Below are 25,510 nucleotides of genomic sequence, written 5' to 3' on the forward strand. Positions count from 1 at the left end.
TGGCAGGCTGCTTCCAGGAGTCTGCAGGGACCCAAGGCAGGGGGGCACCACAGTATTGGTGCTGCTGGAGCTCTCCATGCCATGGCAAAACAGGAGGAACCCTGTTGACTCTCTGGAGGTGGGATCAGGGGAGGGTTAGGAAGCACCACCTGCCTGGTGTTTGCTCTGCAGCTGCAACAGAGCCTTGCTGGTCATTCCTCCTGCTTTTCCCAGCAATTTCCATCCTTCTGGGATATCAGTTGGCTGTCCAGTCTACCCCAAACTGCTCTTCTGGCCATTTCCAGGTGGTTGCCGCATGGTTTTTACAGTGGCTACAAATAGTTGGAGGCAGTGCAGCCCATAAAAGCCAACTCTCCCCTCAGCACAGGCAGAGCAGTTTATGAGCAGGTCTGTTGTCTGTGGCAGGAATGTGTCATGTGATCCCAGAAAGAACCTGCTGGAAATCACAAGATCATGAGTTTCACAGTACATATCTATGGCTGGTGTCACAGATAATTAAAATAAGCGGGTTAGGAGCCTCAGCTGGGTGTGTGGATTACAGCTCCCATATTTCAGGGTGGGCATGGGTGGCTTAGAGCATGGAAGAAATAACCCTGCAGCTGCTGGACAGGCTGGATGGCCCTGCTGAGGACATTAAAAATATTTATACAGTCTGGAATGATGGGAATCCTCTTGAAATGCCTGCAGAATGAAGCCATTTCTTATTTTGCAAATAATTGCATTTAAAATCCACCTATATCTCTATATGTATGTGTGCATGTATAAGGGAAAATGCAATTCTTGACAGAGCAGATTTAATTGCCAACCTGCCTTTGTAAGAAATGGGTAATAGCAGCTTTTAATTACATTTGAGGCGTTTGTGTGGTGAGTCCAGGACACCTCAGCAATCAGGCAGAGGGATTCTGCCCTCCATCCTTCCCTCCTCACATGTTCCGAGGACAATGGCAAGTCATTAAGGAACTATAATGGGAAAAGCCATATCTAATGATTACATTCTCTTTGCGAGGCTGGGCGGGTGAGTAACCACTGGGGTACTTTTTCTTCCCTTTTCTCTTTGCTAATAGCCTTGCTGGAGCCGGTGGAGCCTGGCCCAGCTGCCGGGCTGCTGTCGGCTGTGCTTGGCTTCGGGTGCCGCGTGATTGAGTGCCCAGCCCTGTTCTCCTGTCTGTTGCACCGTGTTGATCTGGAGTCGCTCCACGGGCTTGCATTTGTCTGACATAAATGGGAGCAGAGCCTGGCCTGCTTCAGCTCCCTTCCCTGGTAGCTGGAAGAAGCTCTGATTAATGATTGATTGCTGGTATTAATTTGCTGCGTGTAAGAGGTGTCCAAGGACAAGGCTGAAATGGCTCTTGCGTATCCGAGGGGAGTCAGAGAGAGCTGTCGGCTTTGAGGGGAGCTGTGTGCTGGCAGACACCCTTCTTAGAGTGGCTGGGAAACACAAACCCCTTTGGGAAGGGTTTGATGTGACTGCTCAGTCGCTGGAGAGTTACTGTCTCCTTTGCTCCTCTGTGCCTGTACCCACCTTAGGTCCCTGGAGACACAGCCTGGTTTTCAGAGGTGCTGTGCTGGTATTTTTCCATGCAGATAGAAACTATTGGCGTCCAGCACCTTTAATGTGGAAATGAGATGTTCAATGTCGCCTCTGAAACTCCAGGTATGTTGGCACCCATCCTGTGGGTTCTACAGAGACAGTGGGCAGGATGAAGATCAGTTGCTGGCATCTTTGGAGAAGCAATTTTTAAGGACTTGGTCAGAGAGCTCAGCTTTGAGGTATTCTGGTCTTTGAAAAAGTGGCTCCACTAACCAGACCCTTCCTGTTTCTGACCTTCTGGTCCCTTCTATCTTGATCTGGATCAGGACAAGGTGGGAAAAAAGAAAGAGGAAAGGGAAGTGCTAAAAAAAGTCATGAACACAAGAGTAGAAGATCTGAGAGATATTTCCAGATGGATGTGGGTAGGAAAATACTATTTGCATCTTGCAATTAAAATAAATCTGAGCAGGAGAGGAGATGGCAGTGCTGAGTCTGTTGATGTGTCTGATGAAGCAAAGCTGATTCACCTGGAAGCTGACACAGCTGTGTTAATGTGCTGCAAACACCAGCTCCTGCCTGCCTGCCTCTGAGTCAGCCCCGGTGGGGACCTGTCACCTGGGGGGTATAAAAGCTGTTGTCTCCCAATTGACTGGAGATGGTTCCTCTCTGGGTTCCCACGCACTCACCCAGCTCCCGCTGCCAGCCAAAGGAGCAGCACCCACCAGGGCTTTCCGTGGGCTCCATTAACTGTGTAAGCATTTCAATTGCTACCCATTACTTTGTTTTGCAGGATCTGGGCACGTGTGCAGAGGAGCGGGAAGAGGGAGGGATGGGGATGTGACTTTTTGAGTGTAATTGCAGTGATTTACCCATTTGCTGTTGGGAGCACAAGTGAGTTGGCAGGCAGGGGTCTGATCTTGTCTGTTTGCATGAGGCACAGAGCAGTAGTGGCACTGCTGTTTGGGACTGAAGGGGGGAGTGAAAACCCTTGGCATTGGGAGTAGAGGATTCTCATGTGCCCCCCTGCATGCTCTAAAAATACCTGTCAGTAATCAAGCTCCTGCCGCTCGCCTTTGTGTCTCCCTTGCTGCTGGTGCTCATCAGTCCCTCGGGTATAAATAGCAGCACTCCTGATAGAGCCACTCACTCTTTTTTTTGATGTCCCAAGTGCTCTGGTGGTGCTGAGTGTGATGGCACTGGAATGGCACCCAACCAGGGAACCAGCTGTGGCACAATTCCTACTGGGAGAGTGGGCCTTGAGCACTCACTCATGGGGTGTTCAGTGGGAGAAATGCAGGGGTGGAAGGAGATGCAGGGCAGGGAGCAGGGCTTGATGCTGCTTTTTGGGGTCTTTCTATGGCCTGAGCTAGAAATGGATGTCTGGTGTGTTGGATATTCTTGAATTGTAGAACGGTTTGGATTGCAAGGGGCCTTAAAGACCATCTTGTTCTCACCCCACTATCCACTAGACCAGGTAGCTCCAAGCCCTGTCCCACCTGGCCTTGAACACTTCCAAGGATGAGGGAACCATGGCTTCTCTGGGCAACCTGGGCCTCACCAACCATTAGAGAGAAGAATTTCTTCCTAATAACTAGTCTAAACCTGCCCTCTTTCAGTTTAAAGCCATTAGTTCCTGTATCCTTCCCCACCCCACATCCTTCAGGCTTGGGGTTTCAGCTCCCTGATAGAACTTTCAGAGCAGCTGGAGAGAGAAGGAGCAGATCTGCAGATTAGTTCCTCACCCTGTGGAGCAGGGCTGGGTGTTTGTGTGGAGCTGATCAGAGCTCCTGGAAAACCTCCCAAGTGCTGCCTGTGGGACCCAAAGGCAAGAGAGGGAGATGTGATCTCATTTTTCCAATATGTCAGAAATTGTTATAGAAAAGAGACCAATCGATTGCTCTCTGTGTCCACTGCTAGACAGAACAGGAAGGAATTGGATTAATTTGCAGGAGGGAAGATCAAGGTTAGATATTTGGGAATAGCAGTCTCTGCTCCAAGGATTGGAAAGTGCTGGGAAAGGATAGGAAGATAGATCAGTGTGTCTCATGACTGGGGGCTTTAGGGGCAAATCAGTGGGGTGGATGGGATGGGTCCAGCTGGTGCTGCTCCATGGCGGAGTCTGGGACAGTCTGTAAGTGGTGGCTTCCCAGTGTGACGTTGTTCCACACCCCAGACATGGGCACAGCAGAGGAGGGGGCTGTGATACAGTGCTTATTAAGCAATTGCTGGGGGAAGCTGAGAGGGTGTCTTCAAAGTGGCTGCTGTGCAGATTTCCTGTGCAAACTGTCTCGCTGAAATCCAAATGTCATCAGTCATCAGCAGCTGAACAGCCTCTGCGAAACCTCCGAGTGGGACGTATGCACTGGTTCATTACAGCTGTCATCCTGCTGGTGCTTGGGTTTATTTGTGGCCGTGGTGTTGTTCACAGAGAGCCTCTGCTGTGCTTTTTGGACATGAACACTGACTCCGGGGGCTGGGAGCTGGGAAAAGTTTCATCTGCTTGATCCAAAGGCAAAGGCTCTGTCTGCACCCACCAGAGTTTCCTGAAACCATGCAGGGAGGGAATCATAGACTGTTTTAGGTTTTGAAAAGACCTCTCAGATCATTGAGTCCAACTGTTACCTCGGCATTGCCAAAGCTACAACTAAACCATGTCACAATGTGCCACATCCACATGGGTTTTAAATCCCTCCAGGGATGGTCTCTCCACTTGAGCAGCCTCTGCCAGGGCTTGACAGCTCTTTTGGTGAGGAAATCTTGCCTAATATCCAGTCTAACTCCCCTGGTGTTACCTTGGCCCTTCTATGCAAGCCCCTGCTCTCTAGCAAGGGCAACAACTTCCTTTGCCTCTTCCTTACTCACTTTTCTGCAGGGATTTGGAGAAGATGGGAACTTGGCAGAAGGATTGCATGAAGAGGGGACAGGAGGGCTTTCCAAAGCTTCAGTCCTTATGGGAGCTGTGGCTTGGCTTTCTCCTTTGCCCGGTGGTAGGTTGGAGCTGATGGTCAGCCCTACAGTGTCCCCTAGGGTAGCTGTCCAGCTGTGACAGCATCTCCATCACTTAATCACAAGCCTTCCTGCCTCTAAGAAGGAATTTCTTGAGACCTCCTTGGGCAGCAGAGAACTCAGCATCCCCCATGTGCCTGGATACTTGCCTAAAATCTTCTCCTGTGGTCCGTTGCAGGGTTAAAACATACTCCCCACTGCAATCAGAGAGGGGATAAAATGTGGAGGGAGGAGACCTAATGGGTAGGTAATTAAAGGACGTGCCAGGGATAGATGAATGAATAGAGCAGAGGGAGGATGTGGAGGGGCTATAGAAACACATTAATACATGTATGAGGAAGGGAGAGATGGGTGAGGAGATTAATTTATGATCATTGCTGTCTATTATTATTCTGAGTCAGACACTCGGATCACATTTGGAAAGTCTCCAAACCTGCCCCAGTGCCATGAGGTTAATACAGGGCCAGTGTCTCCACTGAGATCCCCTGGGCTCGGAGCCGGATTAGGCAAACCTTGGCTGAAACCTGAGGTGGGCAGATAGGGCAGTGAGAGATAAGATGAGGCCTTCTTGGCTGGGATTAGTGAGTGATGATACAGGCTGGCACCAGCTTGGGGTCATCAGAGCAGCATTATCATCTGGAGTGGTAGCAGTGGACTTACTTTAGGAGGGAGAAAGCAGAGCATTGTTGTTTGTGTGATGGGATAAGGTGGGCTGTTGGTTGGTTGGTTGTACTCCCTGCCTCCTGGGCTGGCTGGATTTGGCCACTGCATCTAAAATCCCTCTCTGTTCATGAGGTGCTTCAGCAGTTGGTGGCAAGTAGGGTGTTCAGAAACCTCTGCAGTCCTGCTGCTGGCCCTCCTTTGGATTTTTGTAGGTCTTGGCTGAGTTTCAGGAATTGGGGAGTGTTGAAGGACTCTGTGGTGTGTGGATCCAAAGCTAAACCCACAGGGAGAGGTTATTTTGTTGTTTGTTGTAGCTCAGGGGAATAAGCTGCAGTGATGCCAAAGCAGTGATATGGCACATTCTCAGCTTCATTTCCCCACAGGTTACATGCCATGGAATGACCCTTTCTCCTTGTTGAGGTTAAACAAGTTGCTTGCCAGCAGCTCCATGCCTTGCCATTGTGGTTTCAGAGGAGGTCTGCAGCTGTGTGCTCCTCAAAGGGTGTTCAGCAGCTCAGGAAAGACAAGCAGTACTTCACAACAAGGGGTGAGCCAGGATACTTGTTGAAAACCACAATCATTAGATGTGCTCCTCCTTGGAAACCTTCTGAGCATTTCCTCTGTCTCATTCCTCCTCTGATGCACAGCTTTTCTTTCCAGCTCCACAGGCTGGGTGGGCTGAGCTGGATTTCCTTTTCAAATGATATAGAAAGGCAAAGAAAACCCCAGCCAGACTGGAGCAAGACCCCCCCTGGCCCCCAGGCAGGGAAGGGTGTTGGGAAGGATGAGGGCTCATCACTGTTTGTTTATCCCCTGCTTTAATAATCGACTGATTAAGTTGCATTTTTATTTGGTTTCAGTGGCAATCAGATTGAGAGCTGTAATATCCACTCACACCTCGTAATTACCATTAATTTCTCTCTTCTCCATGCAAGGCAGGGACAGGGTTGGCAGAGGCAGTCGGCAGTGCAGGCGAGTCAGATCCCAGCACTTGGCATGTTGATGAGCAGAGGAAGAGCCCCCTCCTTGGCCAGGGGCTGAGACAGGAATCAGAGAGGAGTGAGAAAGGGTGAAGAACAGGGGAAAATCCACCTTAAATCCCAGACAAAGGCACACCCGGCAAAGTGTCAGAGTCAGCACAACAGGCTGTGCGAGTCTAATTACCATAACGATGTGAAAGAGCCCAATCAGCAATCTGGGGCTAATCTTTCATGTATTACAGGTCTCTCTTTCTGAGCGCTCCACAGCTAAATGCATTTTTAATGAAGATATTCCTAGACTCGCAGATAATTTCCCACTCTTTACAAGAAGGGTATCAGAGCTCATTAAGTGGGTTGTTCTTCTCTTTATATATATATATATGTGTGTGTATCTGTGTGTGTGTGTATATATATCCCAGTTGTTCAGGAGGCCAATGTTGGTGCCAGCGGCGGGAAAGGGAAGATATTCCCTGTTGCAAGGGAGGGAGGGAGGGATGTGGTAGAAGGACCACCTCTCACTGGCAAAGTTTGCTTCTCCTGTGGGTTTATGTGCTTTTCCCCTCTGGTGCAGCCAGCATGTAATCAAATATAATAAAAAAGCAGGATTTGGTATCAGGGGGAACAGACAGTGTTGGGATGAGGGTGCTCTGAGAAGGATGAGTTGAGGTGAGGCCAGACCCTCATACTGTTATTGCAGCTTCAGCTATGGCTGTTGAGGGACTCTAACCATGTTATTGCTCTGATGGTGATTTCTCCTATCACTTCCTAAAGTGCTGTCAGATGAAATCTGACTGGACATTAAGGGAGAAGCTGTGTCTGGCCTGCAGAGGATGATATATTTGGGGAGGGAGAGCAGGGATGTCTCCTCCTGCTCCCCAGGATCTCAGCAGAAGCTTTTGTGGGGAGCAGGGGGGAGGAAAGCAAGGGAGATTGCCTTTAAAGCCTCAAGACAGCTGGCTCCTGACAGGAGGAGGACGTGGAGGGTGTGTTTCCAATTATTTCTGTAGATGGGGCTGAATCCCTAGAGGGGATGAGGAACCGGGAGTCAAAATGAGATCGAGGAATTGCCGGAGAGAAACGGGAGCGCTGATGGGTCTCGTCCGGGAGCGGCTGTGTGGGGAACGTCATGGTGCTCAATTATAACCTGCCTGAAGGGGAGAGGCTTTGAACTTGAGGGAAGAAACACTTGCTGTGAGCTTGCAAGCGGGAGGGTGTCTGAAGTGTCTCTGATGCTGTTGAATCGCTGGGTTTTCTCCTGGGCTATGCATTGCCAAGTCTTTTTTTTTTTTTTAGCCTCAGCATTAGTGCTGGGGGCTCCTTCCTGCTTGGGATTTAGCTTGTAAACCTAAAAATGGAAAGGCCTCTGGAGCGTGAAACTGTTTGAATGCACTCTGGAGATGGGCTGGAGCGGCGATGTGTTAGGTCTGATCCCTTGCTTTTGGTGTGAGCCTTGCAGGAGCTCACTTTGGGCTGTGGCTGAGCCAGACTTGGTTCTTAGGTCTGGGTGTTCACCTTGGGTGGCCAAATTTCCTGCTCTTATGGAACCTCCTTCCAGCTTGCAGGAAAGTTTGTGTCTGCCTGGACTCATTTCTGGCCTCGTTCCTTCTTACTGTTGCAGTTATAACCATATTGTGGAGACTGGGGGATAAAAGGGGTAAAAAGCTTCTGTTCAAGGCAGGACCAGAGGTTTATGAAGAGAGTGTGCTGGTGAGGGTGCTGGGAGCAGTGGCTTGTACATCCTGAGGGAATTATTTCACTCCTCAGACTGTCCCAGGGAGTGCCCAGTGCAAGAACAACTGGAGACTGTGGGCAGCAAGGGGTTAAAGTGAGAGAGGAGTGAGGGGAGGACAGCAGAAGTTTGCAGGGATGATAAACACCACCAAGGATGATTTTCTCTCCATGGAACAGGCCATTGATCTGTGATTAGAGTAGCTGAAGCTTTTATACTCAGTGAGGTAGGAAATTACATCACTGTGGGTTCAGAGGTAACAGAAATTGGGGAGAGCGACAGGAGAGGGAAGAGCTGTTGGAGCCTCTCAGAGGGGCTTGGGAAGGTGAGGAGATGCTGGGTGTGGATGCAAAGCTTTGAGCACTCTGAAAACATCCAAGGGTCTTCAGCTTGGCTTGGCTGCTCAGGTTGGGACAGTTGAGGCTTTCCTGACTTGTGAATTGAATATTGGTCTGGTGTCTTCTGTGCTGTGGGCAACTTGTGGTGTCCAAAGCAGGTCTGGAGTCACCGCTATGACCTGGAAGTGGTTTCTCCTGTTGGTCCTAGAGGTGCTGCTTCTGAAGTGGATATTAAAGCCTCATGGTGGGCTGAGGTTTGTCCCAGGAATAAGCACATGGAAACATCACACCAGTCCATTTGCTGCTGGTGTCTCTGGCCCCAGAAACACTCCAAGTGATCCTTCAGAGTTTGTGCCTCTGCTTGGAAATGCTCCTGTAGCTGGAGTCCTTCAAGCACTGGAATTTCACTGGAGCTGGACTAAAAATAGCTCGTGGAGCTGGTGCTCGTAATGCTGTGCTTTGATACCACGCTGAGGAGTGAATAGATTATATGTGTGCTTTGGTGCCTGCTGTAAATAACTGGCTCCTGGAGCCAGGTGGGTATTATGGATTAATTCAGTAATTGGTCCATCTGGAGCATCTACTTACAATATCAATTTTTCTATGTAGCTCCTAATATCTTGAAAGGAGCTTTAGGAAGATGCACACGAATAACCAGGAAGGGAAAACTGGGGAGAGCTAATTTAGCAAGAGGATGGAGAGGAGGAAGGTCAGGAGATGAGCCCTCAGGTAGGTTGGTAAAGGGTTACTCTCCAGCAGATCGATCACGTGTAATTTGGCCTTGCTCTGAGAGAAAAAGAAATAACAAAGGTAGGACAGATTAAATAGAAGACAAAGGCTGAGCGTGTGATTACAGCCCCTCCTGTCCTGCTTTTCCCTCACCCTGTGACTGCAGCTGTACCTCTCATTTTCTGCCTGTTATTTTGTCTCTGGCCTCAGCCCTGTGGCTTCTCAGCAGGGTGTTTTAAAAATATGATATGATTCCGTTGCCTTCTGTGTTTGGAGACCCATAGCAGGCACTGACCTTTCAAGTCTCTTCGTGATTAAAGCTCTTATTAATTTCCTGTGGGGCTGCAGACACTCTGAGGCAGTAAAGTGTTGGGAGTTCATTAACATGTGGGGCTTTAATTAGTCGGCAAGAAATCCCTCTCTGTCCCGATTTGACCAAGGAAGAAAGAGGAAGGATGGGTAAAAAAAAGAAAGAAGAGAGAAAATGATGTTGAAGTAAAAATAGTTGCTGCAAATGTCTTCACAGTAGGAATAGATTTCAAGGCTCACGATCTATTTATCAGGCACTTTAGACCTGTGTGCATGTTCCCCATACAAACCATCAGCCGTGGCTCTTTATAGAGAGACGTGGGGAGAATCATCCCACTGGCACCTGGAGTAGTAAATAATAGTGGCAGGAAGGGAATGAGGAGAAGGGTTTGAAAAACAAGCCGAGTGAGCCTGTGCACAGCCTGATGCTGCCATGGGAGTGCTGCCTGTGCCAGTTTTACTCTCCTAAACTTCACTGGGGGTGCATTAGGACTGCTGGGAAACCGGGGGCGATGAGCTTTGGTGCAGTGGGGTTTGATCCATAGGGGCACTGTGCACCCAGCATCTGTTGTGGAGCAGAGCACGGCAGCAGCCCAGAGGTGCTGGAGTCGTGGGAACACACCGTCAACACGTGGTCCTCATATTTATTTAAACCTTGGGGGGAACGATCTATGTTTGATTGCCCGGTTGATCTATTTGTGACAAGTGTTAAAACACATGTGCATTGATTTTCTTTGAGGAGCGTATTTCTAAGGGTAATTTAATAGTGGTGTTGAGCATAGCTCTTGCTGGCCAGGGAGGAGGTGGAGGGAGGGGAGTGGGGATTAGATGAAGAAGAGAGAGACGCTAATGGCGTTTTCACAATGCAATTGCTTAGGTCAGTGAAAAGCTGTCACAGTTTAATGCACTTGCTTGTTGAGGATGTTATCATATACAGGATTAAGCCATTCCAAAACATGAAAACAAGAGCAGCTTGTTAGTGAGGGAAGCTGTTAAAGAGCTGTTCTTGCAAAGTTACGATCTCTGTGTGGAGGGAGTTACGTTGTGCCTCTCCCGCTGCCCTCCAGCTGCTGAGACTGCAGGGATGCTCTTGTCTTCTGGGGCCAGCTGGTCTTCATATCCCCTTTTCCTGGAGGATTAGGTCCTTGGCATTTGACCCTGGATCCTAAAGGGTCATTAGGTAATAGGCACAGAAAGGCCAGAGCCTTGGCATGGGTGAATCCATGTGCATTTCTTGGCTTCAGGCTGAGGCACCACATTCTGACAAGCCTTAGTGTGGTGACCAACATCAGCAACTGAATCTGGGGCTCTTTAGGTGTGTTCCCCATGTGCCAGGGACAGCAAGTCCAGTGATTGTGCACCATCTTCCTGGAGCCTTATGTTTGCTTTTTGGCTCCTGATGAGGAATAAAACACATTCTCCCAGCCTGTGCTAGGGTCTAAATTTAAGCTGGACTTTTCCAGGTGAAATACTGTCCGTGGTCGTATCCACGCAGCCACCTTGTCTCTTGTGGGGTTTCAAAGCCAATACTGGGGGGACAATAACACAGTTCATCACACAGTCAGGGGAGGCTCTGGCTCTCTCTTTCCCGGCAGCATTGACTCCACAGAGCTGACAGGAGCAGAAAGCATTACAAACTTGTCTGTGTCACCCCAAATCAGCAAATCCAGCTCTGAATATGTGGGGGGAGCTCTGTGAAATAGGATGGAAAGGCCGTACCATCTTCCTGTTGCTGCTTTCCATGGCAGGTTATATTTTAGTCTATCCCCTCATTAATGTGTAAGCTCTTCTCTACCGTATGTAATATTTAGCTCTCCATCCAGTCTAGTCTGAAATGTTGAAAACAATGGAGCATCTTCTCCTTCCTCCTGGGAGATGGTTGCACAGCCCTGTAGATCTTGGCATCAAGAACTTTTTCCATATTTATACTTGACCTAAATAATCTCTCTCTCTCAAATAGCCAGGTTTTGCCCTCTGGCACCTATACCTCTTCTTTAGAGTTTTCACACTTGAAATACTTATAGTTGCAATAATATAGGTACCTTTATATGTATTTTAACCAGGCTATAAATCCTGCTAGTTGACAAGGTTATTGTTATCTGGCTTCTGCCATGACCCACTGTTAAAATACATGACACAAATTACACAAAACACACCATACAAGTCACTTTTCCTCGTATGAAGCCTGATAAATATTAATGGCCCATTGCTGTAGTTTTGTGCTGTGGTAGTGTTGGAGTCAATGAGGTTGATCTGAGGCACAGTAATTGCTGGTGGACATGGACCCCAGGCAGCCACTAAATTAGCTGTTTCTCCAAGCACAGTGCACTTCTGGAGCTCTGAATTGTCTTGAGGGGTTTTAGTTTGGCCTCTGCTGTTTTGAACTCTGTATCATAGAGGGGAGACAGAGAGGATGAGACGAGTCAACCCAAAAATTCTCCCTGTGGTGATTTGTCCTCACTTGGGTCACCTATAATGTTACTTTCTTGCATTCCTCTGTGTCATGGATGGCAAGGCAGTGATGTGGATGTCACCTCTGTCCCCAGGCCCTCATGCCCTTGGGACACTTGGCCCCCACCTCCTTTTATCTCCCCAGTCTGAATTTTCGGCGCCTGCCTCCTGTAAATGGCACTGTATCTGCTGGAAATGTGATTCTGGTCAGTAGCGTTGGCTCCGTCACGCTTATCAGAAATACATTATCAGGTGGGGATTAGACAGAACCTCGTACTTCTCTTGCTGTCCATGCCAGGTGAATAATGAATAATGAAAATTCCCAGGACCAGAGACAAACACACTTGACAGGCAAGGAAGCATCGGTGCTGCCTTTCACTCACTTTAATGTGACAAACGTGGCTCCTTTGGAAATCTTTCCACTCTGTTCACCATGGTGTGGCTTCTTCTGCAGGTTTTTTTTCCCTCCTTCTGCCTACCCAGTCTCCCAGCCCCTCTGCCATGGAGAAGGGAAGGGTGATTCAGCTGAGGGCTGCGTTGTGTTCATGTAGAGAGCTGTGTGATCTGGGTCCTCATCTGCTTTGCACTTTGATGTTGAGCATTTCTCCCCTGTTTTTAGTTAAGCTTTCATGGCAGAGACATTGCTTGGCTCACACAACCCTCGCTTCTGTGGCCAAGTGAGTTTGGTGCAGATGAAAGCGAAGGGACTGTCTCTCCCAAGTACATCCTTCAGTGCTGACCTTCCCCAACCATTATGGTTTTGCTCCTGCAGGCACTCTAGACCTGTCCGTGCCTTGTCCTCTGCTGCAGATACCCTGGTTATCTCGAGCCCTTGCCCTTTTGTCAGGGTCAGTGGATGCTCAGTTTTATTGTCTCGTGCCATCAGCATCATCTCTCTTACCTGCCCTTCCTCAGCCATGGAGAGATCATGCACTTCCCCAGGGCTGACTGGCCACTCTTTCAGCTCTGTAAGTATGTGACACAGGAGGACTGAGCTCACTGTAGGAACAGGAGCAGCAGGTCGTACTGCAGCATTCCTGGGCTCAGGGAGAGGTTTCCTGCCATCCTGCCATCACTGTCCTCTGTCTGCCTTGTGTCATGTCTTTTCTGTACAATTCCCATGTACAGGCAGGAGGATCTGGGTTACACAGTGATGTACAACCTGGTGCAGGTGGCTGCGAGGGAGCTCCAGTTCTCCCAAGTCCCTGGATATGCTGTAGCTTCCCCCAGGATGTTGTGGTTGACCTGTAGAGTAGAGCCCTGATCACAAACCAGTGGGGCCACAAAGAAGGGATTTCTTCCTGCCCAGGTATGGGATTTTTCCTGGCACTCAGGTCTGGCCTGCCTCTTGTCTCCTGTAAATCAGCCGTGGCGATGCCATCTGTAAGGGCTGTCTACACAAGACGTGACTCCAGCATCGGAAGGTTTTTTTCCTGCAGTTGTCATCTAGAAGCAGGCAATAAATTTTATGGACCAGGGTTTATTGAGCACAGAGGATGAGGAATTGAGCTGCCTGGCTCAGATCTGATGCTGATGTTCTGGAAGGAACAAGTGCTTTCAGGCGAGTGCTTCGATCACTCACAGCCCACTTTTTGGAGGAAGTCAAATGACTCTGTCCCATGCCAGCATTTCCTGGGGGAGTGGAGAACCCCGGCACCAGCCATGCCCTGCCTCTGCCTGGTCTGTCATGGGTGACACCCGTCTCTTTCCTAGCCTGGATCTTCTAAAAGGCATCCAGCCTGCTGCTGGGAGGGTGTCTGGGCTTGGCACTGGTGGTGACAGTCCCTCTTGACGCAGTTCTCTTCTTGGACGCGTTACACAAACTCTGTGACTCCAGCTCTTCCCCCTCCACCCAGCAGGGAGGGAAGGAGCTGTGAGCCCGCATCACATCTGCTGCGCAGTGTGAGGCTTTGCCAGCGAGATTCCTGCTAATTAATGTCAAACTTATTTTAGCAAATAATGCACATTATCTCGTCCTGTGGAAAGGGGTTGGTGCCAGCAGCGATTGTGGCGGCTCTGGAGGAGATGCAGCTTCAAAGCACTGGGATGGGAATGTGCTGGGGAATGGGAAGATGGGGTTTGCTGCATGGCATGAAAAAGCTCCAGGGGTTTCACGTATGAGACTCTTGGCCAATGATTCATAGGATCGTAGAATGGCCTGTACTGGAAGGGACCTTAGAGCTCCTCTCATTCCAAACCTCTGCCATGGAGAGGGACACTTTCCAGTGAACCAAGTTGTTCCAAGCCCTCTCCAACCCAGCCTTGGACACTTCTGGGGATGGGGCATCGAGAACTCTGGGCCTCACCATCCTCACAGTAAAGGATGTTTTCCTAATAACTAATCTAAACCTACTCTTTGTCAGTTTGAAGCCATTCCCCCTTGTCCTGCTGTTCTATACTCTTGCAGAAGTCCCTCTCCTTTCTTGTAGACACCCTTTAGTCCTGGCCATACTTCCACACTTATGAAACCAGTTTGTGCCACTTGCTCAAGCAAGAACAAACTGGAGTTTTGAAGCCCCTCCTACAGACAGGTTGTGCTCCTTTGGTCTTTTTCTGTAGCAAGAGGTTTATTTGCTTTTCACTTCAGCACATGGTCCTCCTTATATAGGAAAGCTGGAGGAAGAGGCAGAGTGAGCCCCAGTCCTCTCCTCCCCTCCCAGTGCTGCAGTATTCACTAATTGATGCTTGTGGGGGATTTTCCAAAGCACATCTAGTCGGCCACTGCCCCAGTTCCCTGAGTCTCACAGAGCAGAGATGAGCTGGTGATTTATTGTTAAGGCCAGAGAAAGAGAACTCTGTGTCTGACAGTGCTTGCAGGGGTGCTGCTGCAAGCTGAGGCAGCTCACCTGTTTTAGCAGGGCCAATATTTCAAAGATTGCCACTGTTAGCTACCTATTATCACCCCCATTTTTCATATGAGTCAATTGAGGCATGAGGAGAAAACAAGCACATAGATAAGTGAGCCAACAAATATCCAGATGTCCTGGCATCGAGTCCTGGGATTGAACTGTTTTGACTGTGGGATCTCCCTTTTCCTTGTCCTTGTCAAGGCTGTTGGTGCCACTTTGTGCACCTCTGAGGTCTAGATGTGGTTTATCAATAGGATTTTAGAGGAGTTGGGTTGTCCTACAGGTCTAACACTACATTACGGAATCATAGGATGGTTTGGGTTAGACCTTAAAGCCCATTCAGTTCCACCTTCCACTGTCCCAGTTGCTCCAAGCCCTGTCCAGCCAGGCCTTGGATACTGTGGATCATCCACAGCTTCTCTGGGCACTCTGTGCCAGAGCCTCCCCACCCTCAATGTAAAGAATTTTTTCTATCTATCAAACCTAAATTTCCCCTCTTTTGGTTTGAAAAACTGAAATGTCTTTATGTATTGAATATCTTTAATTCTGGACTCCATTCACCTTATGGAACAGTTACAGTTGAAGGTAATGAAAGTTGTTTGCTCCAATTAATGGCAATTTCCATTATTGTGCCATTTTTGTATAAACTGTCCTGAAGGTCATGGTTGAGACCAGGTGACCATTCCAGGCAGAGCAGTGTCTTGGGATAGCCCAGAGGACACGCTGTAGCTGGAGGCACAGGAAGAGCAGTGGGATAGCTGAGGAAATTCAGGACTAGAGCTTGGAGGAAAATTTCTTTCAGAGCATCTTTTCCCCAACAGAAAAAGTCTGCCTTTGTCAAGAGAGACTCTGACGTGGGAAACATCTGTTCTGTGCTAAAAAAAGGGGAAAAGGCGGAGAGAGGGAAAAACTCCAGAATATCATTTCCCCCTCCCCCTACTTGTTAACTAGCAAAATGGAAACAAAAGAATAATTGTGAGCATATGGGGTGAAAAATAATAAGCAGGCAAATAAAGTAAAATGATGTTCTGGCTGGGCAGCTATTTTTTTGGATTTTGTTTCATTTGTGGATTTTCTAATTGGTGTAGGGAGGGGATAATGTGTCTGGACCATGTACTGTCAGTAAAACAGACAAAGAGAGATCAGTTAGGTGAAATTAGTTGTGACACACAGGCTGGACATGAAAATAGCACTGGGAACTCTTGACTTTGGGTTGAAAGAGGGGTGGCACTTCCCACCTGCCTCATCAGAAGTTGTCCATTTAGCCTGAAATCAGCCTGCTTTTCATTAATGGAGCCACACATAGTGTGAATTCTGGGGATGTGCTGTGGGCTAAGACTTGGACTCTTGTGGGTCTCTTCCAACTCAACATATGATGGGATTCTGTGAATTACCCCCTGCTTGCCCTCCCCTGGGTGTGAACCCTTCCTGGTGCCTCACAGTGGAGCAGAGCTGCCTCTCCAGCAGGGAGATGGTGAGCGTGGAGCAGCCCGTGGTTCAAGGCTCGCGTGAGAGAGGAGCACTACACGTGGAGTACTCTTAGCAGATGCCACAGCTGAACTTTCTGCCTCACTTGAAGCGAGCAGTGTTATTTCTCTGCAGTCTTAGAGGAGGGGGTTGAGTGAAGGCAAGAGCAGGAGCTGTGATCTCGCGTAAGTGATAGCACATCAGGCGGAAATTAAATGCTGCTTCAACTTCTCCCAGGCTGCTGCTTGAGCAGCGCCTGGGGATCATCTGCCCTTCGTTTTGTTGAGCTTGTCTTTCCCTGGGTGATGCCATGCTGTGTGTGCCCAGACAGGGACAGGAGTGGTGGTGATAGCACTGAGGAGAAGGCATTGTGTTTGGTCCAGGGTTTGGTGGAAGCGCTTCCCACTCACCTGCTGTGCTAATGCACCTGTTTGTCACTGTCCCTTCTCCTCCTGACAAAGTGATCCTGTGTTTCAGGCAGAGAAGAAATCAGTCTTCATAGCTTGAGAGGAAAGAGGGAAGGGAAACAGCTCAAAGCCTGCAGGAGGCAGGTATGATGTGATAGCCCTCCCTGAATTTCAGCATGACAGTGACAGCCATTAGAGGGATGGCCTTTGCCAACTGGGAGCTGAACCTCGGTCATGTCTGTCCAGTCTGGTAATCCTGGAAACCATCCATCTTGTCACTGTGTGTGCCCGTGCCTGATGATGGTCCTTCCTCAGGTCTCCTTGGAGGAGCAGAAGGAGGCACCAGGGGCATTAGAGGGCCACAGGACCCTTGCGCCTGTGTGACTGATGATGCTCTGGGTGTGCTGGCCTGCATCTTCCAAGGGCACCATGGTGGCCCAAGGACCACATGTCCTGCAGGGTGCTGGTGTTGCTGCCATACAGAGCCTGTGAAGGTGGGGCACAGGGCCCTGCCTGGCTCCCTTGCTACTGGATCCAGGTCTCCAAAAATACAAGGAACAATTTCAGTTTCCCCTCATGTCTTCCCATCCCCCTGGGTGAGTTCTCCCTGAAACCTCCAAACTCAGAGCTCCATTCCTGGCACTGCAAGGCTTCTTGTTGGGGTTGTGGGGTTGGGATTCTCTTCCTTCCCAAGGGCTGGAAACTTGCCTCTGGCCACCTGGCGTGCTTGCCTTTGGAGTTGCAGCTTGTCCTGCTCATTAGCTCATAAATAATATGGACCAGCAGCGTTCAGTGCTAATTAATTTTGTGAACTGAACCAGGGTGAATGGGGTAATTGCCCGTGGCGCGTGTGGACTGTCAGGTGAGCCCTCCTGCTTTTGCCCTCCTTGTTTACCAGCTCATCTCTGTTTATTTTAAGAAGCATTTGGTCCCTTCTCCATGTGAAGAAGAAGAAGCATGTGATCCAACCCAGAGAGAGCGCAGCAGGCACTGAATATTAAATTAAAACACATCCTCACTTATACACAAAAAAAAGCCCAAGCTGGAAAGGTTAAGAGCTAACAGAGATCCTCAGAACAGTCTCTGTCTGTTTGGAATGAATTAATCAGACCATTAAACAGATCTTTTAATCTAAAGTATCCCTTTCATTTCAGTACTGTGTAAAACAAAGTGACTGGAGTATTGAGGGAAGAATTTGCCATCACTGTGCCTTATTTGTATTAGGGAGGCAGGTGGTGCTATGATTTTTTCCTCCCTGTCTTCCTCATTTAGAAACAAAAGTGGAATTGGAAAGAGCACCTGAGCTGGGACAAAGTGGGCATGGGAAAGGATGGAGTTCCCAAGGATCCTGAGGTGTTAGTATGTCGTGGGCAGAGAGTGTTTGTTTATCTTGAGGAGTAGAACAAGCACAGGAAGAGGCAAAATCTCAGCTGGAGATGAGTAATATGTGGGAAGTGTGGAGTGTCAAAGGCTTGGGATGGTGGGGAATCCACTGAGCATTACTGAGGTCTTGGAGCCCAGAACAAACAGAGAGTTGCTCCTGCAAAGGCTGAAGGAGCTTATTAGTCAGAGGCAGAGCTGGGGAGTCACAGAGGGGGTGGTAGATGCTCAGAGATCCAAGCTCCAAACTGTGCCACAGGCTTTGTTCAGGCAGGGAACTGAGCATCCTGCTGTCCAGGAAGGGTCTGTGAGGATGGATGAGTAGCAAAGTGCTCAAAAACTGTGTGCTACCTTGGACAACTCATGGTTTGCACAAGAGTCACTTTGAGAAGTGCTGGGGCAGTTCAGTTTTTAAAGGCATTTGTGAAGTTGGTGGTGCTTTAAGCTTCCCATTGGCTCAGCTGGTAACCAAAGCTTTAATGTCCAACTCTTTGGGATGGCACAAAAAGCAGCTCAAAACTCTCTGGGCATGGACTCTTCCCTATATTCTTTACCCTTCAAACAGTGCTTGATGGGGTTTTTAAAGCCTTTATAGCTTTTTTCCCTGGTTGAATCTGTGCAGGGCTGCTGGGACCTGAGCTAGGAAAGGACTGTGGGCACAACTAGTGCCCCATATTTTGGGCCTCACTCTGGTCAATGCACCAAACATTTGAGCAAATACTACTATGACCCTCACATCTGGTAGAGATAAAGGGAAGGCAAACCCAGGTAAAATCAGGCAATCCTGTTGCAAAGTCAAATGTATCCTCTTTTTTTTTTTCCCCCCTTATTATTTTTTCCTCCCTTTTTAATACACTCTTCAAAGCTTGCTAAGATTAAGTGCGCGATTTATCTTCGCCAAGTTTGAATTTTAAAAGGAACAGCCAACTGTGTGATCGTATTATTAATATTTATACCTCGTCACAGAATGTTGACAGATTAATTATGCAATATGGTATAAAAATCAGCAGGCAGCGTGGGAGGGCAGTGGCAAAGTTCATGTATTAATAACACAGCGGGGTGGCTCGCACGCTCCCTGGGTGGCTCCCTGGTATCAGCACTGCATCCCGTGTTCATCCGAGGCACCTTCATCCCGTGTGAGGATGAGGATGCTGGCAGTAAGAAGGGAAAGACAAATAGCAAAGGTTGAAGAATCTCCGTTGCCCTGGGAGACTTCTGATGACAGAGTGGGGTGTGAAGAGCTTGTCAGCCATTTTCGACCTGGTTTTGGCCTGAAGAGCATCAAGAGGTGACTCTGTGCAACAGAGACTCTGGATCAGGAGTTGGGGTTTGCTATGAAGTTGTGGCTTTTGTCCCTATCTTGTCCCCCCACTCCACCAATTTGCCCTTCTCTTAACAGGTGGTGTCAGCCTGTCTTGCTAAAACTGCTTTTCCCTCACATGTACATGGTGGAGGGTGCAGTGCTGTCCTTTTAGGTCTTGACCAACATTGGAGAAAGGTTTAAATCATCTTTAGTGGACAAATATGAGATGGATTGTTGTACAGAGAGAGGCTTTTGCTTCTCCAAGAAGCCAACTCAGGTCATTGGGAGCAACGTCCAAGAGATTTATATAGGGAAAAATAGACAATGAGAATTGTGTGAGCCCCAGGGGTGGGAGCAGAGTCATCTGAGAGCACCCTTGTCTTGTTTGCTGTCCATCCTTGGATGTAGTGAGAAGCATCCAGGCCGTGTTGCCTCTCGGGATCTTCTCCGCTGGGAGATGTTGTACAGCTGATGAGCCCGATCATGCTCTGGGGCCTCTCTATCCATTGGCATTTGATGAGATGGATGTTAAATGAAGATGGGGTGTGTGGATGATTCATGCCAGCCAGCCCGCCTGGACAGCAGGAGTCTGTGGCTGGGAATAAATCCTTCAACCTGGAGCCGATGACGTTTGCCATCAGCAGAGCTGTCTGCGCAGCTGGGACAGCTCACACTGTCCCCTCCGGTCACCCTCGGTGTGAAGAAAAGCTCACCCTCCCAGAGCCCTTTGGGGTTACTATTTCTATCCCAGCCTCTCTGTGCCCAAGTGCTGCTCATTTTGATTTTTTTGTTAATGAATCTTTTCTCTCAGTGTGTCTCGGGGGGGTGTTTTATATGAAACGATTTGCCTGATCCTTCTCAAATAATTTCCAGCAGCATTGGGATCAGGCTGTAGGGGTGTATTTAGGCTGGTTAGAGGGTTTCTGTCATAGAAGCTGTGGATTTGGGAGGGGCAGCAAAGTATATCTTTCCCTTCTCTCCTATTATATCCCACTCCTGTTCTGCCCTGGCACAAGATCTTTCATGAAAAAGCCCATCTATGTGTGGCCACACTATGAAGAACAGCCTTTGGGGAGATCTGCAGAGGCATTTCAAGACAGATATCCCAGTTCCAGTGAGGTGTTTAACCTGCCAGACAACAGAGAAAATCATTTAAGGTGGCTTTTGAAAGCCTTTCTGAGGATTTGCCTTCTCAATTTCCATTCAAATGAACTTTCCCTCTTCCCCTGTGTGCAGCTTCCTGATGCCTCTTTTTACAGCCTTGGCCTTTCAATCTTAATTAAAAAAATGGAAAGAACAAAGGCACAATTGAGCAAAGCACTTCAGCAAATGGTTAAAGTAACAGATTTTCCTGGGCTTTCAGTGCAGGCTTAGGGTGTTTCAGGACTTTGCTCTGTGAAATTGGGGTCCTAAGGCTAGTGATGCAAATCCCTCCAGCTTTTTCACCCCCAGAAGCCAGACCACATTGATGGGAAATGTTTTGATCCACACAGAGCAGGTTCTCATCTCAAAAACTTGAGGTATGAACGGGTTTTCCCCTGTTTTAATGGATTTCTTTCCTAATTGGGATGGAAACAAAGACAAAAGCCTTGGAGTTGTTTGGAAAATGAGTTTTCTGCTAATGGCAAAGTTGATCTCCATCAGGGCAGCCAGGCAAGATTTGTCAGCATTGCCTGTCAGATGCATGGAGAGCACTTAAGTAGATGGGAATATGGAAATGTAAAGGATTGGCTGTTAGTGAATGGAAATTGGGAGCAAGGTGTGAGGGGAATGGCAAGGAAACTCCAAAACGCCAGCAGACAGAGCCGTCCCCTGCAGCTTCCCGATCGGAGCTGGATCTTCCTCCAAGTTCCCTCCTGCCTTTCCGGATGATAAACGGTGGATAATTGATTTATTCCGGCCGTGACCCACCTGGCTTTGTGCTGCCCTGCTTCCCCCACGTGCCTGCAAGTCTCTTTCCTGCCCCTGCTCCACTGCTTTCCCACCATGCAAGGACACGGTGGCTTGGCAGGGAGCAGATGGACAACCCATCTTGTAGACATCAAGTGCAGGAGACTTAGTGCTGAGCTCTTTGGAGGCTGACGGCTCCCAGGACCCCGGCACGTTGTAGGGAGCATTCAGGAGAGGGCTGTTTGCCAGTGGGAAGGCGACTTTTGCTGGCTGAAGGTCCTTTTCCAAGAAGCCCTCAAGGTTAAAGTTGGATGCTCCTTCCAGATGGTCTCCATCTGATGCATCTCATTACGGGCTTGAGCTGCCTTGCATTCCCGGCCTCCCAGTGCCAAGAATAACAAGGAATGGGAGCCAGCAACAGCGATTGCTGCTGTTAGAAGGGCATAAGATGATTTAAGGGTCAAGACAAGACCATATGGCCCATCAAGGTCCTGTCGTAACAACCCGAAGGAATATAAAACAACTTGTGTTAGTGATCACCCTTCCTGCTTCCTCTCAAGGCTGTTTGCTGTAACCTTTGTGAGAGCAGTTCCCTGGCTCCATCTTGTTCTGATTTATGCCATGAGCTGCTTTCCAGTGCCCTGTGGGTCCTCTCATGGTGTGTCCTCCCTGAAGGGCAGGTAGGAGGAACAAAAGCATCGTGAGGTCTGTGGCTATGGGTTCAGTCCTTGTGTCACCATTCCTGGTTTAGGGAAAGTCGGTAGACCTGGTGTGTGCAGCTGTGAAACTAGGTGTGGTGTGGGAGCCCTTTCAGCACCCAAAGGTGTGCTGGAGCATTTCCTGCTGCTGCTGAGATTTCTCATCCTCAGATTAGTCTGAAGTGGCCTATTGGTGTTATTTGATGGCTCAGCCCTCTGCTGTCTTCAGCCCCCTCTGCCCTCAGCCAGCCCAAATGCTAAGTTGGATAAGCTGCAGCTGGATGGTCTTTTCTTGAGATTTAGGTGCATCTGGAGTGTGCTCAGCTTGTTGACTTCTTCAAATAGTCTGGGGCTCCCCTGTGGCCTCCCAGTCTTCCTGTACCAAATTCTGGTACAATCAGCTGCCAAAGTAACACTCATTTTGCTCTCAGGGCAGGAGGGACCCCAGCCCTCAGTTGGGAGAAGGGTCCATGTGCATCCCATCCCTCCGAGCCCAAGGTGAAGTGAAGCATCTTGGCATAACCAATCTGAGTGCTGTGGCAGCACAGATAAATCTGTGTTTCTGAGAGGGGAGTTGATGCTTTCTTGGAGTGTCAGCAGCTTGGCAGCATCGATGCTCCTGTTCCCAAGGCTTTTCCCCAAAAGGCATGTGTGGGTGTCTGGGATCATTTTGGCAGCCACACCTTGGGGCTGTGTCTTCTTGCCCCACCTCCATGTCTCTGTCCCACTTTGGAGCTGCTGCTCCCTGCTCAGCACTTGTCCCTCAGTCCATTTGCCCAAGGGAACACTTACAGCACTGACCTTAAAGAGCAATTTCGGGCAAGCACAGAGCAGCTCAATTGTTCATAAACCTGACATTTATGTCTCGGAGATTCTTCCTCTGCAGGATACACTGCTCTTTATGATTTTATCAAATAAAATGCCCCTTTGCCCCCAACCAACCACCTCCTCCTTCCCTGATGTTTTTGCAGGGCAATCATTGTGGAACAGAATGCACAAAGGTTTCTGCTTGTCCTTAATGTTGTGGCACGGAGAGGGTTATGGAAATGGTTGTGCAGGCATTAGTGAGAGTGGAGGGATAGGACTGAGCTCTGGGCCTCTAATGTTGGTAATTACTGAGCAGGGATTAGGGACTGCACTGCACACACATAGAGAAACAGAGTATTAAATGCAAACAGATCAAACTACCTGATGGACCCTGAAAGTTTATTCCTGTGATTTTTCACTGCTCCACCGAAATGCTTCCTGGGCTTTCAGATCAGTTCCCTGCCTGTCACAGGGATGAAATGCTGGTTACTGGGAGGATTTGGAAGGAGCATTGTTGTGGCAGCCCAAAGTAGCTGCTGATGAGGGGGCAGGGGTAACTAGACAGGATGCAGGAATGCATCTTCAGCTTCTTACTCACTGTATAAAGGCAGAGCAAAGGCTGCAGCTGTGGCCAGAGGTACCTGTGAATTCCAGTCCCGACACAGTGGGAACAGCAGTGACCTGTGACAAGGTGCTCTGCTCAAGATTGCCCAGAGAACTTGTGGATGCCTCATCCCTGGAAGTGTTCAAGGCCAGGCTGGATGGGACTGATGTTTCTCCTTCCTCGTGGTTAGGGGGAAACAGCATTTCCCTGCTAGTAATAGTAATGATTAACTACTCAGAAGGGAAGGGTCAAAGCCCTGACCATGAGGTGGTGAACAAACATCTTGTGTTTTGATTAGTTGATTTAATTTTTGGATTATTTGAGCAACTTGATCTAGTGGAAGGTGTCCCTGCCCATGGCAGAGGGGATGTAACTAGGTGATCTTTAAGGATCCTTCCAACCCAAACCCTTTTGGAATTCTATGATTTCTGTGATTGTGTGATCTCCTCTCTGTGCTGATCCTGTCTCCCAGCTCCTTCCCACTCACCACACAAGGACACCCACTGGGTAAACAAACACCTCTTACTCTGCTGACCAGGACATCTTCTATTTATTAATACCAACTCCACATGGAGAGCTTGCTACCCTGGAAGTGTTAATTGGCTTTCCCCCCCCTCCTCCCTCCCATTATTTTTCCGCCTCGCTCTTTAGAAGGTCTCTGAACCAGGAGATCAATGCCTCCTGCTAATCCGCTCTTCAGCAGCTTAGAGAGGCACCACAGAATACTCTGTTTAATTCTCCTCTAACACCTTTGCTAATCATCCTTTCCAGCCCCAGAGCCCCAAGCAGGTGGTGAGGGGAGAGTCCAGTCAGGATGTGCAGCAGGAGCTCATTTACACCCGGCACGGAGACCTGGCAGGACACACACGGTGTGGTGGGAAGAGCAGGGCTGGAAGGGGGCAAGGCAGTGGGACAGAAACAAGGGGAAGATCCCTTGGGATGAGAAACATGGAATCAGTCTGCCAGCTGTTTGAATGCTCTTGGAATCATGGAATCATTTAGGTTGGAAAAGACTTCTTGCTGCTTCCCGCTGGTGTTGCTTCCTATCTTGTCCTTTCCGTCCATGCTGGAGATACAGGTTGTGTTGTGAAACAGTGCAGGTATAGTGATAAATGTTCCTCTTGGCTGGTCTATGCACTGCCCTGGAGACTGTGAGGGCTTGTTAGTGTGGGTTAAATCCCCAAATCCTGGGATCTGAACCAAGCTATCTCTCTGAGAGGTTTTCCCTGTTGGCAGGGAGATGTGGGAGGACCAAGGAATGTGCAGTGACCTCCCACATTCTGACGTGGACCTCTAGCAGAACCCCATGGAATCATGGAGTCACTAGATTGGAAAAGGCCTCTAAGATTGAGTCCAGCTGTCCGCTGACTTCATCAGGGGGCTGTGGGCACTTGAAGCTCTGCTGTTGCGTTCCCAGATTCTTGACATCCTGTGCTGTGGCCATGCTCCCCTCTTTGGGAGCAAGCCTTTTCTGGGGTCACTTGGCTTAGATGCACCTCAGGCTGCATAAACAGCCCAGGGTCACTCTGAGGGTCAGACAGTCACCCATAGGTGGCAATTGTGCTTTGACTCTTTGGTTCATATTGGACACGTTTACCAGAGGTTGTGTCTCCTCTGTGGAGAACACAGTGGCCCGAATTTAGCTGTGAGGACCTTGCTAAGCATTTCCAGCTCTGACTGCTGTGATCCAGCTAAATGGCTGCGAGCAAAAACCCACGTGGAAATGAGAGTGCATACTAATGAGTTGTGTTGCCAAAACCAGAAGGAACCAACTCTACAGGGAGTTGGTACTTTTTTTTTTTCCCTGCTACCCAAGTTCAATAGCAGTGAATTGCATATTTCTCTGAGGCTTCTCAACAAACAATTTACAGTGTAAATATATTTGTTGGCATGCAAATCACTTTGCATTATGAGTCTTGATTAATATTATAATGTGTTGATGAAAGCCTCTAAGTGGTTCTTGGAACTAAAGTTCCTGACAAAGATCAGCTGTTTGGGTGCCCAGTGTTTGTGAAACATTAGATTAGGGTGATTTTTTTTTCCTTTGTTTTTGTTTCCCCCCCACCCCCATGTGTGTTGTTTAATGGGTTGTTTCTTTCCCCCTCCCTCTGTCTAAGATGCTGAGTGCAAAGTGGCAGTGGCTCTTCAAACCAGGCAATTAATTAATGCAATCAAGCTCTTCCCCACTCCACTTCTGCTCCTCACCCCCATGTAAGTGGGATGCTGCTGTGGGGATGGTCCTCAGGCCCTGGTCCTGCAGATGCTGGGGAGGGATAGGATAAGGGATACAGGGTTATTAGCAATTCTTGTCTGTGATGGTAGCTGGGCTGGTACATGAAGCATTGAGTCCATATGTAGACAGAGCTGCC

General features: G+C 48.8%; 1 protein-coding gene across 2 annotated transcripts in view; it reads left to right on the forward strand.

The window, feature by feature from the left end:
* The window catches only part of LOC139682186 (opioid-binding protein/cell adhesion molecule homolog), a 296,123-nt gene that overhangs the window by 226,097 nt on the left and 44,516 nt on the right, over nt 1–25,510 (forward strand). The window lies entirely within an intron of this gene.

Source organism: Pithys albifrons, chromosome 23 (genome assembly GCF_047495875.1).
Source record: "Pithys albifrons albifrons isolate INPA30051 chromosome 23, PitAlb_v1, whole genome shotgun sequence".
NCBI classification, from domain to species: domain Eukaryota; kingdom Metazoa; phylum Chordata; class Aves; order Passeriformes; family Thamnophilidae; genus Pithys; species Pithys albifrons.